We start from the raw sequence: 12,592 nt of genomic DNA, 5'->3' as shown, positions 1-12,592 counted from the left end.
ATTTATATGGGTTTTGGAAAGGGGCTTAAAGAGTTGGAAGAGAGCAGGAGTGTTGAGCTGATTTGCTCAGGAATTTTAGCTCCATAGTGGAACTAGGGGGAGTATAGCAAGAACATGATGATTTAAAAGAAAAAAGTGAAAACTTTACAGATGTTTGGAAAGCCTGCCATAAAACCAAAGGCACAGCTTTAGATACCCTGAATCAGCTCTGGCTGCAACTGAAATTCTACCAAAAGGAAAACATATCACCCCAGGCCAAGATAACTCTAGTAAACTGCAGAGCCTTCACATTTTGGGGAGTAACATGGAAAGAAGAGCGGTGGGAGAGTAAAATCTCTATGAAGAGGACAAGGAACCCTTGGCCACATTTCAAAATCCTGATGCTCTTTACACTTAAGGCATACTGACCCAAGGGAGAGAAAACTTGGAGCCAGCACATGGAATGGACTGCCAATGTGCTATGCCCCTTTGTGATCAGGGGATAACCAGCCTTGCCTTGTCCTCCACCAGTGCAGTATGTGCAGGTAATTAGCTAAAAAAAAAGGATATGGATTTTGATCCTTGATGACTTCCCTTGTCAACTGAAAGAGTAGCATCTCCCCTTACCCTACAGGAGTATTGGACATGAAAAGGAACTGTAAGCACAATAGGGGGTAGAACTAGACTGCATTAACTTTACAATGTTTTACCTCCATTTTGCATAGATTTTAACAGACAGGTCTCTCTGTGCCTTCATTAATCACCTGTCTCTGCTACTTTTGGTGTCAAGGCCTTATTTGAGAAAACAGGCATTATTGAAGTACTCAGAGACAGCAATGCCATTGCTGGAGTCACAGGGAGCCTGACCTGCCACTGCCTACAGTCAGCCGTAAGTGGGGATGGAGATTATCTGAGCAGTGGCTGTGTTTTGTATTTCCAAACAGTCTGACCTGGCATCCAGCAAAATTAAGGTTTATGAGCAGCAATAGGGAATGTTGTGGGTGGTAAACTGGCATATTTGAAAAGTAACATATTGCACTTCAAAGTTACTGTCAACTCTCCTGATTTCTCTGAAATACACCTATTGAAATAAAAACCATAAATAGCCACCAAACAGAAAGGGTCAAAAAAAGCCCCCATGATTTGCCCTTGGCTAACATAAAATTGTATATTAAAAATGTACTACAACAGCTCGTTATGTTGGAGTCTTTTTCTGTTCTAGGTCTTTTCAAGTCCCCCTCTTCCATAGGGTGACAGTACCTCTCAGTTTACGAAGGTATCATCTTTACAACTGCCTTGCAAGGAAGGGAATGCATCTGGGGATCTCAGGTCCATGTGGGTTAAGGGAATTCCATAAGACCGTGGAGAAGGCCAATGCACTGAACTTCCTTACTTGGAGAACCAGGCACTAGGAGCCCACTTGGCATGAGTTATTTCTAGCAACACCAGGAGCTCCTTGGTGGTTGAGAATTCGAGCAAAGAATTTCTCATGAGCCCTTGGGAAAACTGCTGGCTTAGCCAATAGCTGTTATATGCAGAGTCAAGTGGATTTTCTTGCTGGCTATATTTCTTTAAAGATGTGGCAGTACGGGCAATGCTGGGGCAGCTTGTAACAAAGTGGCACCATCAGGTTTTTAGTCTTTTAAAACTCTAACTATTGCTAGTTCTGTTTATGTTTTCCATGAAACTTGTTAGTCCTCATTTGTAAATCTGTGAGTCTTTAGGCAAGTACATCACATTTACATCCAAATTTTGCATGCCTACCTGCTGTGTGGAAGTCAATGGGAGCTGTAGATATATATTGACTGTCTGTACTGCAGGTAGGATTGATTTTAGCATTTAAAGAAGGAACTGAAAAAGGAAACAGACATCCACAACTTTTGTCTAATTTAGGAATACAGCCATTCTTTCCAAACCTCTGCTGGGTCTGTGACGTTCACTGCACACACACTGCCTTTGCACTGCTCTTTGTTCAACTCTTATTCAAGAGCAAAGTATCTATGCTGCTCTGTGAGGGACAGTCTGCAACCCTGGACGTTCACCTTAAGACCTAAAAAAATCAATAGCTGAAGTTGTGAATGTTCAGAAAATCGTCAAGCTCACCCTGATGAAGCAGTTCACATGGAAGAAACAGGTCCCTCCCCAAAACAGCAGATGGCATTAGACCAAGGCTTGAGTTGCTGGTTCCCCAAATACCCCTGCTTCCCCATTTACAGCCCTTCTGAGGCCCACATGTGCACATGGATGGGGAAGGGAGAAAGCAGCATCAAGATTCGTTCTCCCTGGCAGGATCAATTTTGAACAATTTAATTTCCCATCTTGCAGGCTGCTTGGTGTAAGCATGTCTGGTAGCCCATAAGGGTTGTAGGTGGGAGGTCAGTTGTGCGAAAGTCCTCTCGTAACTTGTAAATTAGTTGGATGACATCAACAATTCTAAACTAAAAAAAAAGGTATTTAAAAAAAAAAAAGAATGCCTGTTACTTTCCCATCTAGGTTCCTATCTCTTGCATTCCCTGTGCTATTACAGAAGGAAAGTAAATTAGATGTAAGCTAAACATGAGACAGTTCTCTGGCTCAGTCATTGAACCACATGTTGTAAGGGTTCAGTGGAAGAATTCCAGTTGCACCAAGGAAATAGAGGGTTATTCATTTCTATACATTTCTAAAAATGAAACAGTTTGATCTGGAACTGATCTGAAACACATGCAAGGGCCTCAGCATAACAACAGAAACAACTTAGAAAAACAATTTAGAAAACTAGCTTTCCTAAAACTGCAGATTTAAAGAAAATCAGTTTCCATTCATTTCACATGTTTGCCTTTCACCAGGAATATTACTAGCTAATAAAACTTTCAGAGCACCAGTAATTATGGGTACTCCTTGGTGAATCTAGCCATCTGGTTACAGGATAGATATGCCATTGCAGAAATAAAATTTCTGTGGTCAAAAAGAAATTAAATAACTGTCTAAACAGAGAGTTATTAGATATTTCCTAATGATTTCTCTTTTGCTTCTTTTAGCTTCATTTTCCACTGTTTCTCAAAAGCCTTATGAACAAAGAATTTCATGATAAAATGACCCAGGATCATGTTTGTTTTTTCCTGATAGCAAAATATCAGTTAAAGCCTAAATGAGGGCCAAACTGAGTAAAAATTCATGTAAGCCTCATGAACACTAAGTGGCTGCCTGCCTGGGTGGTGAAATCCCATAGACACAGTAAATCTCCTGTTGTTTATTTTACAGAAAGGAAAATGAAAGAGGCATACAATGCCCATTGGAATGAAATGCTATATAAACACAGAAAAAAATTCACTGGAATACAAATCTTTATCAGTTGCTATGTTTACATACACTTGAGGCCAGAACAGGCCAGAAACTTATGCCTTGACAATACAACTGTAGTCTGGTCTCTTGCTTTACATACAATACTAAGGGTGCAATGCATTTCTCACTGTCCTTGGAAAAAGCCCTTTTGCCTTTAAGGTCTACTCTGCAAGGGAGGAGTGCTCCTTCCCTAGTTTTACTTGGAGCTGGATGGCATATATGGTATGGAGGCTTTTTCTTCCCAGGATAATTCTCCCCATGGGCTGTGGCGTCGAGGTTTGCAATTCCCTCACAGGTGATAACTTCAGCATCTTCCACAGCTGGTGGGAAGGGACAGGGGGAATCATTCCTTTGGCATTTTCCCCAGAGCAGTCATGCTGAAGGAGCCATCATACCCCAATTCAAATAAGACCATTTCCCTCTCTTCATACTGGATCAGAGCCTGCGTACTCCTACTCCAGTATGGAAAACTATAAATCCCCCTACTTAGCTCCTTCAACACTATAAAGGAGTAGTCTATTGGTGAAATAGTAGTGTTTGGGGGTTCTATGTTGAAGGGAGACTTTTAAGGAGTGATCAGAGAGATTATCTTAAAATAGGTTTGTGGATCAGTGGAGAGGGAGTGAAAAAGAAAGTATTTGTCTGGCAGTACAAATGGAAATTATCATAAAGGGCAAATCAGAAATGGGAGTTGACCTCTTCATACTGAATGGGAGATGATAGAAAAGGTGCAGAAAGTTTGCAAAGAGCTTGGAAACAAAGCAATTACCAATGCAGTGATAACAAAGAAAAGCCAGTGAAATCTTCAAAGGTTCAAAGCCATGGGTCTGAGTGGGGCAAATATGTATTTGTGAAGCCCAGAGAAATATATGTGCCCCTCGTGTTCTGTTGATATATTCATTTTCACAACAGCCTGGCTGCTGGCTCCAAGCGGCAATGCCAGCTCAGGCTCCCACTGGGTTAACACAGGCACACAGAGGGTATCAAACCAATGAGCTTATTAACATGTCGTCAGACTTGGAAACCACAAAGGCTGTGTGAGGGTAGACACTAACCCAAGCATGATTTAGGTCACAATTTTAATCCAACTGAATTCACAATTATTCATGCACATGACCACCCAGATTTCCCAATCCCATACTGAGTTCACTGTAATTGACAACACTATGTTCCTCTGAGTATCTGATTTAAAGTTCTTTACAATGACCTATGTTCTTAACCAGTAAGTACCATCCTGGCTAACAGTTAACATGCCTGCTCCTCTAGGCTGGTCTTCCTGGGCTGGGCTCCAAGACTTTTTACTAAACCTTGCATGTAGTTTTAGTTTCTGTGAACTCTGGGCTATTTCCTTGAACTCTTCATCACGCTGAGCCCTATGTGATATGGGGATCAAAATTCTTAGGGAAGTTTTAGAGAGGGCACAATCAGACTAAGTAATTCTAGCATTATCCAGGGGACTAATCATCTTCATTTGTCAATTTGCCACTTAAAGGCTTTCTAATTAGCCTTAACTGAAGGGCATGTCATCATGACACCATGCTCCTAACTTTGGTCTACAGTCTTAATTAATCCTAAAGCTGTAAACTAGGAAAAGTTGTTAAAACACTCAGATAGGAAAGAAACTAAAATAGGCATGGTTTGATATTTGTGATCAGCTTAGTGTCTGTCATTAAGTTTATTCAAAGAACCACATGAAATATAGTTGGCTTCTACTTTGACTGTAATTATGATTTTAATTCATCTTAAAAATTCTCTAGATTTTGAAATGCAACTGTTTGGGAGGTGAACCATTTTACATTCTCTGACTGAAATATTATCTCTTTCTAGCAACCAGACATGGGAAAGAGAATAAAAGTGACAGCTTCAAAGGAAGAGGCTGATTTTTCAAGTGTGAGATGCAGTTTAGAAAAGATGTTTCAGGAAGAAATGTTGCATTTGTCGTATGCAACTAACACTACAACTTGTCATGATTTCCAGGATTTATGAAGAAAACATCTTTACTTGGTATGTCTGAATTTGGAGCCATGCTGCTGTTGGCTTTCCTCTGAAGACTTTGAATCAGAAAAGCAGGGAAAGAGAGTATTTGCTACAGCCTGTCAGTCTCCGTCCAAGAGAAGCTGTGTGAAAATCACACCACTGTTCATTTCTGGCATGAACCTTAGGACATGGCAAGAAACAGCAGAGCCATTTGGACCCAGGAGTGCTCAGTAAATGCTGTTTCTGCTCTCGTGCTGGCATGCATCACATATTTATCTGTGTCCAGAAGAGCAATGTTGTCACTGTTTGCTCTACAGCTACTGCAGTAATTGTATTTGCTCTGTTTAATGTATAACAGTGTGATCACTGTTTAAGCCCATTCAAACAATATAAAAACAGTGCAAAAAGCAGTAAAGGTCAGATGAATATGATGGAGTCCTTCTGAAAGTGTTGTGGATACTCTTAGATTTTAGTAGCTAGGGACATTAAACTCACAGTAGCTATCTGCATCATAGATTAATTCACTCAATAGATTAATTCATTCATGTACAGCTGATGCAGCTCACTAGGGCAATGACAATCATCTGCCCTGTACAAAGCAGCTCTTCTTTAGCCAACTAAGGCGGCAGATGAGGTTTTCACTGTTGTGAAAATGATTTTTGAATGAAACTTTAAAAAAAACAGAAATGCAGAAAACATAGATCACTAGGCACAAATTATAGAAAGCTGCAGGATTTTTAGGAGGGACTAGTTCTTATCATTAGTAGATAACTAGGGTATCTATTTCTTTGGTACAGAGACGATGGCTCCGTGTACTTCAGCACATAGAGACTATCTGAGCAGAGGCCTTGTAGCAGAGAGAATCAGGAAACTCTAAAGCAAATCTGCAGCTTCATATGCATGGACCCCAAAGCAGACATCCTACCTCTGGCGGTTGTTGGGGTCGGAGAGGAGGGATCTGAGTGTCAGGAAAGGATTGGTGCCAATGTGGAGAAGGAATCTCAGGGCCTTTTTTGTGCAGGTGACTGAGAGGTGGGGAGGAAGAGGAAGGATAGGGTAAATAGACCAAAAAGAAGATAAGAAGTGGTGATGAAAGCATGTTGAGGATGACAACATGGGGCAACAGCAGGACTTGACCATTCAGAAAATACACAGGCAGATTCTCATATCCAATGTTACTTGCATTATCCAGAGAAGTGAATGGTCCCAGAAGAAAGTGAGCACAATCCCAAGGGATTGTATGATTGTGCATGGGGACACTACTGGTAGCTTCTTCCTTTACTATTGTTAACTGATTGTCTATAAGTAGCTTTCACTCTGGGTGACTCCATATAACACTTCTACTGCAATAATAATTACCTACATTTGGACCCAGAGTCTTCATTCCGAGATGATCACCTTTGCTTAAAGCAGCTCCTATTCCCGATACCTGTGCCATGGTGTGCTGACTGGTCAAAACACGCATAGAACATCTGATCCAGGCAGCTGATCTGCAAATACTAAAGAACAGAGAGAGCCCTCATTGGTGTCACAATGTGCTGGAACAAACACATGGAAATTCCTGCTGGAGTTCAAGGTGGAAAGGTTGACTTTGGGGTATCCTCAATACTTGTAAATGGTACTAGGATGTCGCACTTCCTTACATCTTGAGCTTCTCTCAGGGGATAGAGTCAGGGTGAGCAAACAGCACCTACAGGAGGAAGAGGGTTTTGTGACAGAGGCAGCCCTGTGACCTCAAGCCAGTGCAATGTGGCCACCCTAGGATGGCTGGAAATGCGTTCAAGAATTATGAAACTCCTCAGGGAAACAAGCTCTCCTTTTAGACAGAACCAGGAATGAAAAGGAAATTAGGTCCTCCCAACAGATTCTAGTGCAGGTTTCCAGAAGTCTTTCTGGGGAAATCCTGAGGACCAGAGACCTAAGAAGGGACAGTTCATTTCCTTATTCCAAATGCTTGTTATTAATCATTTCAGATAACAATCACTTCAGAGGCAATGAAGGACATCCCTGCCCAGTGTTGATAAGTTGCCACTCTGAACAGCTCAGTAAAAGCACCTTCTTTCACTTCTGAAACCCTTGTGGCCCACCGCCCTTGTGATTTAAGATGCAAAAAAAAAAAAAAAAGATATGCTGTGTTCAGCCTTTCTCTGCACTGTCTGTGCTACTAAAATTGGATTTGCCCATTTCCTTTCAGTGCAAAAGATCTACCAGCCACTGCCCATTACTTCCCCTCATCTTCCTCCCTGCTGCTGCACGTACTGACAGGCACAGCAGAACAGGGAATAGGGATGCGCAGCAGCCATTTCAGGTGTTCATCCACTGAGGTGCGCTAGACAACATTACTGTCTGTAACTCAGTCCCTGCCCTTCATGGTTTGCTTTATGCATAGGCAAAAATAGAAAACAGTATAGAATGGCTAAATAGCATCACCAATAGACATCCATGCTGCTATCTGTACTGATGGTGATAAATGCCTGGCCACTTTTCATTTTCTTTGGCTATTGGGTTGCCAGGTAAGAAGGCACCAGGGGTCCAACATGCTTTTCCTACAAGGGTTAGGGAGCACTGCATGAGCTACAGCCCCATTGGTCCTTCCCTCTCTCTATTGCTCACAACTCACCAACTGCAGGAACGCTACCAGCTGGTCATTACCAGGGGGCAGCTGGGATCTTTAACAAAGTGCTATATTTCAGGTCTAAGGACAAAAGAGGCTATAAATGACATGCTTTAGACACCTGCAGATTTCACATTGTAGTTCTCATGGGCTATCCGTGGTTTCTTGTTGATTTTCTTCCACTTCTATTTTACTGGAAATTTCCCTTCTTGATCCTGACCAGAACCACAGCCTTCTTCCTGCACTGTTTTTGCAAATGTGAATTCAATTTATTGAGCAAATAACTGCACATTTTGCCTTGTTAGGTCACCCTCCTCTGCTTATACTACCTGAGTCCAAAAGACGCAGGGCCTTCTCTGGGTGACTGAGGTGACTGATTTCCATCTCAGACTTGGGACCAGCTGCTCTCTCACACCCATCAATATTGTTCTCCTCAAACACACCTGAAGAAAGTAGAAAAAAAGCAAAACTAAAACTGGTTTCTTAAGAGCAATGCTATTAATAATATTTCATAGCAATTGATTACCAGAATTTTCCACACATAATTTCTGTCAACTTTCCTTGCGCTTTCATGGCATTCAGGAGTTTCAGTCACCAGAAGCAGGATTCAGCTGCTGCTGAAGTGAGTGTGTGTGGGGATGGGAGCCTTTCCCCTTGGTAGCAGGTTGGTGCCTGTTCATAGTCCTCCACACCCTTCCCTAATCCCCACCAGTCTCATCCCCAGATCTGCCCCCAAATGAATGAAACTCCATGCCAGAGCAGTGCTAACAACCAGTCTCAAATTTGCCCTTTGAATGAAAAATATCATCATAAAACCACTTTTCATTTTCTTGGTAAATGAGCTGAAACGTTCTCCAAGCAATGTGCATGTTTTGTCTGACCCCAGCTGAAAAACTGCACATTACTGAGCTGGGGGAGGTACTGTAAGAGTCAGACAAAATTTGAAAGAAGGTTTTTAAAATACTTTTCCAGTTCAGAAACTGTCAAAACTAAATGCTTTAAATTTTCATCTAAAAATTATTTGGGAAGAAACTATTCAGTAGATTCAGCAAAAGCTTCAGGAATTGCTCTGGGCAACCTGACACAACATGTTTGGATGAAGACAAGTTTTGACAGGAGGATTTCACCTGGTCAGATGCTCTTCTCTCTTCACCATGCAGCTGACCTCCCTCTAAGCGGAAAGTCCCTTGGCATTTGTGAAAAAAGAAATGCAGGCAATATCTACATTATTTACTGTTCCTCAGGAATTATTATCTGTCTTCGGTCTGGTTAATCTTTATGATATAGTCTGGGTTTATAACCCTGTTCAACAGCAGAAGGAATATGAAGAACAGGACAGACTCAAAGAGCTCTGCTGGCCTGACCTTCTCCCTGTGCATTGGAAATAATTGACTAGAGCAGGAATAAATGTCTGCAACAAATGGCCAGATTTAGAAACAGCTACTGAGCAAACACAAACTTCCACAAACTGAAACCTTCAGGGGCCCAAAGGGACCACTGGTAGCGATGCCCAGCTGTTCCTTCTAGCTTGCCATCTCCAGACACCTCCATGGCCACCACCCCCAACAGCTGGGTGAGTTTCTGAGCTGTGACAAAGAAAGGTAGAAAGTATAAAGCCAGGAGGCTGAATAAAACCACACAGGTCTTCTCAATATAAGAAAAACAAGGTTAACAATTAAAGTAGGCATGAAAACACATTTTTGCTGAATAAGAGATATTTCAGGCCATTCCTCTTCACCAGAAGACATAGGCTAACTCTTGCCTGCTAGTATCAGTGCACACTCGTCATTCATTGGCCAGATTGTGCTAGATGTATCTGTGTATGCCCAGGTTACTTGTGGTGGTGGTCAAGACTAGCTGGGTCTATTTGCTACATGTCTATCATCACCATCTTGCAAATAGTAGCAAACAAAATACAATCAAAGTCAGCTAAAAATGGAGCTAAATCAATGCTGAATTTCCACAACTGTCTGTTTAGGCATTAGGAAATACAGAAGTTAATGTAGCACTGACAAACATGTCTCAAGACCCTGTCCTGGTTTCAGCTGGGATAGAGTTAATTTTCTTTCTAGTAGCTGGTATAGTGCTATGTTTTGGATTCAGTATGAGAAGAACATTGATAACACACTGATGTTTTCAGATATTGCTAAGTAGTGTTTAGACTAAGTGAAGGATTTTTCAGTTTCTGATGCCCAGCCAGCGAGAAAGCTGGAGGGGCACAAGGAGCTGGGAGGGGACACAGCCAGGACAGCTGACCCAAAGTGGCCAAAGGGGTATTCCATACCATGGGACGTCACATCTAGTATATAAACTGGGGGGAGTGCATTGTGTATCACTTGTATATTCCAATCCTTTTATTATTACTATTGTTATTTTATTAGTGTTATCATTATCATTATTAGTTTCTTCTTTTCTGTTCTATTAAACCGTTTTTATCTCAACCCACGAGTTTTACTTCTTTTCCCAATTCTCTCCCCCATCCCACTGGGGAGGGGGGAAGTAAGTGAGCGGCTGCACGGTGCTTAGTTGCTGGCTGGGGTTAAACCATGACAGATCCCCTGTGGGGATATTCCGTGTTACTATATTTACATTTGCTTTTGGGAAGGCACCTTGTCTTTATTTTGAAAAAAATGCTGGATATTGCTTATCTCAAGTATATGAATATCTGTGGTTGGAAGTGAGACTGAGTTCTCAGAGTGGGGGTTTTTCTAGCTTGTATCCATACAACTTAGAGTCACAACTTAGAGTCATGCTGGAAAAACAAAAGTCATGGGTTGCTCAGGCAGCTGATAACGTGGCAGAGGAATATACAGATGGCAGGATGAGCTGAACAGAAACATAAGAAGCTTTTTTCCTCGGGTCTAGGAAGGCACATAGTGAAAAGCACACCCTTTTCTAGAGGGGGTGAATTCCTTCTATCCCACGACAGGACCAGAGCAAATACAGGAAAGCAACCTCATGTCGGTAGCAAACCCATTCCTCCGCCTGACCTCCCTGACCAGCAGCAAAGTGTGAGTTCAGAAACTCCTATGTATCTGTAATGCTTTCTGGCTTCCTGGGATCCTTCACTGCTACCATCCCTCCTGCTCAGTACCTCAGGCATGGATGATCATCACAAAGATACCAGCCTGATGATGCACACTGTGTAAGTCAAACAACAATAATTTCTGAAACATTTTCTTCTCCCTATCAACACTTCTACTGCTTTTGCAGCATTAGCATTGGGTAAGAGATCTGCCACACTGAGTTGAACACCAGAAGACTTTTTCTTTAATTTGCCAGAGAGCTGAGGAAAAGAAGATAGGCACAAGCTTGTGTCATCTCATTAAGATGCTAAATTATTCATAAAATGTCCTCATAAAATTAAATATGGGAAATATCATGTTCATTGATAACTGGCTGCAGTTGCTACAGATGTGAAAGATGTTTAAGAAGAAGAAGCTTTTTCTAGTGACCTTTGGCATTTCACCAAAACTAAGCAGCAAATCAGTAACTATAAAAAGCAGAAAACACATGACAAAATCAGTGGTGAAGCCAAAGTTTTAATCCTGAAGAAAAGGCAATAATTCTTGTCAACAACTTCTTTCTCAATTGTAGGAAGTGCAATGCAAGAATAGTAGGTGCAGTCCTGCCAGGTCTCACTCACTGATGTCACCCAGCTCTCCTAGGCTGGAGGTGCCAAGAAGGTCCTGGGGACACTGTATGATGCTGCCTCCCCACTCAGGAGCACATGCTGTGAGCAAGGACTCCAGCTAAGGGACACCTTGGAGGAAAGTACCTTCTTCTAGGAGCCTGTGGTCCTCCCTGACCCAGCACTTGGAGCCTCTTACATAGAGCCAGAAAAATGCTGAGACCTCTTGTATTGGTTTTGTGTGGCAAGGTTTTGGTAGCAGGGGGAGTTACAGGGGTGGCTTCTGTAAGAAGCTGCTGGAAGCTTCCCCTGTGTTCGAGAGAGAGAGAGCCCATACCAGCTGGCTCTAAGACGGACCCGCCGCCGGCCAAGGCCGAGCCAATCAGTGATAGTGGTAACGCCTCTGTGATAACATTTTTAAGAAGGAAAAAAAGTTGGGAGAGTGAGAACAGCCACGGGAGAGAGGAGTGAGAACATGTAAGAGAAACAAGCCTGCGAACACCAAGGTCAGTGAAGAAGGAGGGGGAGGAGATGCTCCAGGCACCGGAGCGAAGATTCCCCTGCAGCCCATGGTGAAGACCCTGGTGAGGCAGGCTGTCCCCCTGCAGCCCATGGAGGTTCATGGTGGAGCAGACATCCACCTGCAGTCCCTGGAGGACCCCACGCCGGAGCAGGTGGGTTCCCGAAGGAGGCTGTGACCCCGTGGGAACCCTGCGCTGGAGCAGGCTCCTGGCAGGACCTGCGGATCTGTGGAGAGAGGAGCCCACGGAGCAGGTTTTCTGGCAGGACTTGTGACCCCGTGGGGGACCCATGCTGGAGCGGTGTGCTCCTGAAGGACTGCACACCGTGGAAAGGACCCATGCTGGAGCAGTTCGTGAAGAACTGCAGCCTGTGGGAATGGCCCACGTTGGAGAAGTTCGTGGAGGACTGTCTCCCGTGGGTGGGACCCCACGCTGGAGCAGGGGAAGAGTGTGATGAGCCCTCACCCTGAGGAGGTGAAGCGGCAGAAAATAACGTGTGATGACCATAAACCCCATCCCTGTCCCCCTTGTGCTGCTGGGGGGGCA

The sequence above is a fragment of the Haliaeetus leucocephalus genome, unplaced genomic scaffold (assembly GCF_000737465.1).
Source record: "Haliaeetus leucocephalus isolate CR32 unplaced genomic scaffold, Haliaeetus_leucocephalus-4.0 Scaffold932, whole genome shotgun sequence".
NCBI classification, from domain to species: Eukaryota; Metazoa; Chordata; class Aves; order Accipitriformes; family Accipitridae; genus Haliaeetus; species Haliaeetus leucocephalus.
This window is presented reverse-complemented; position numbering follows the sequence as displayed.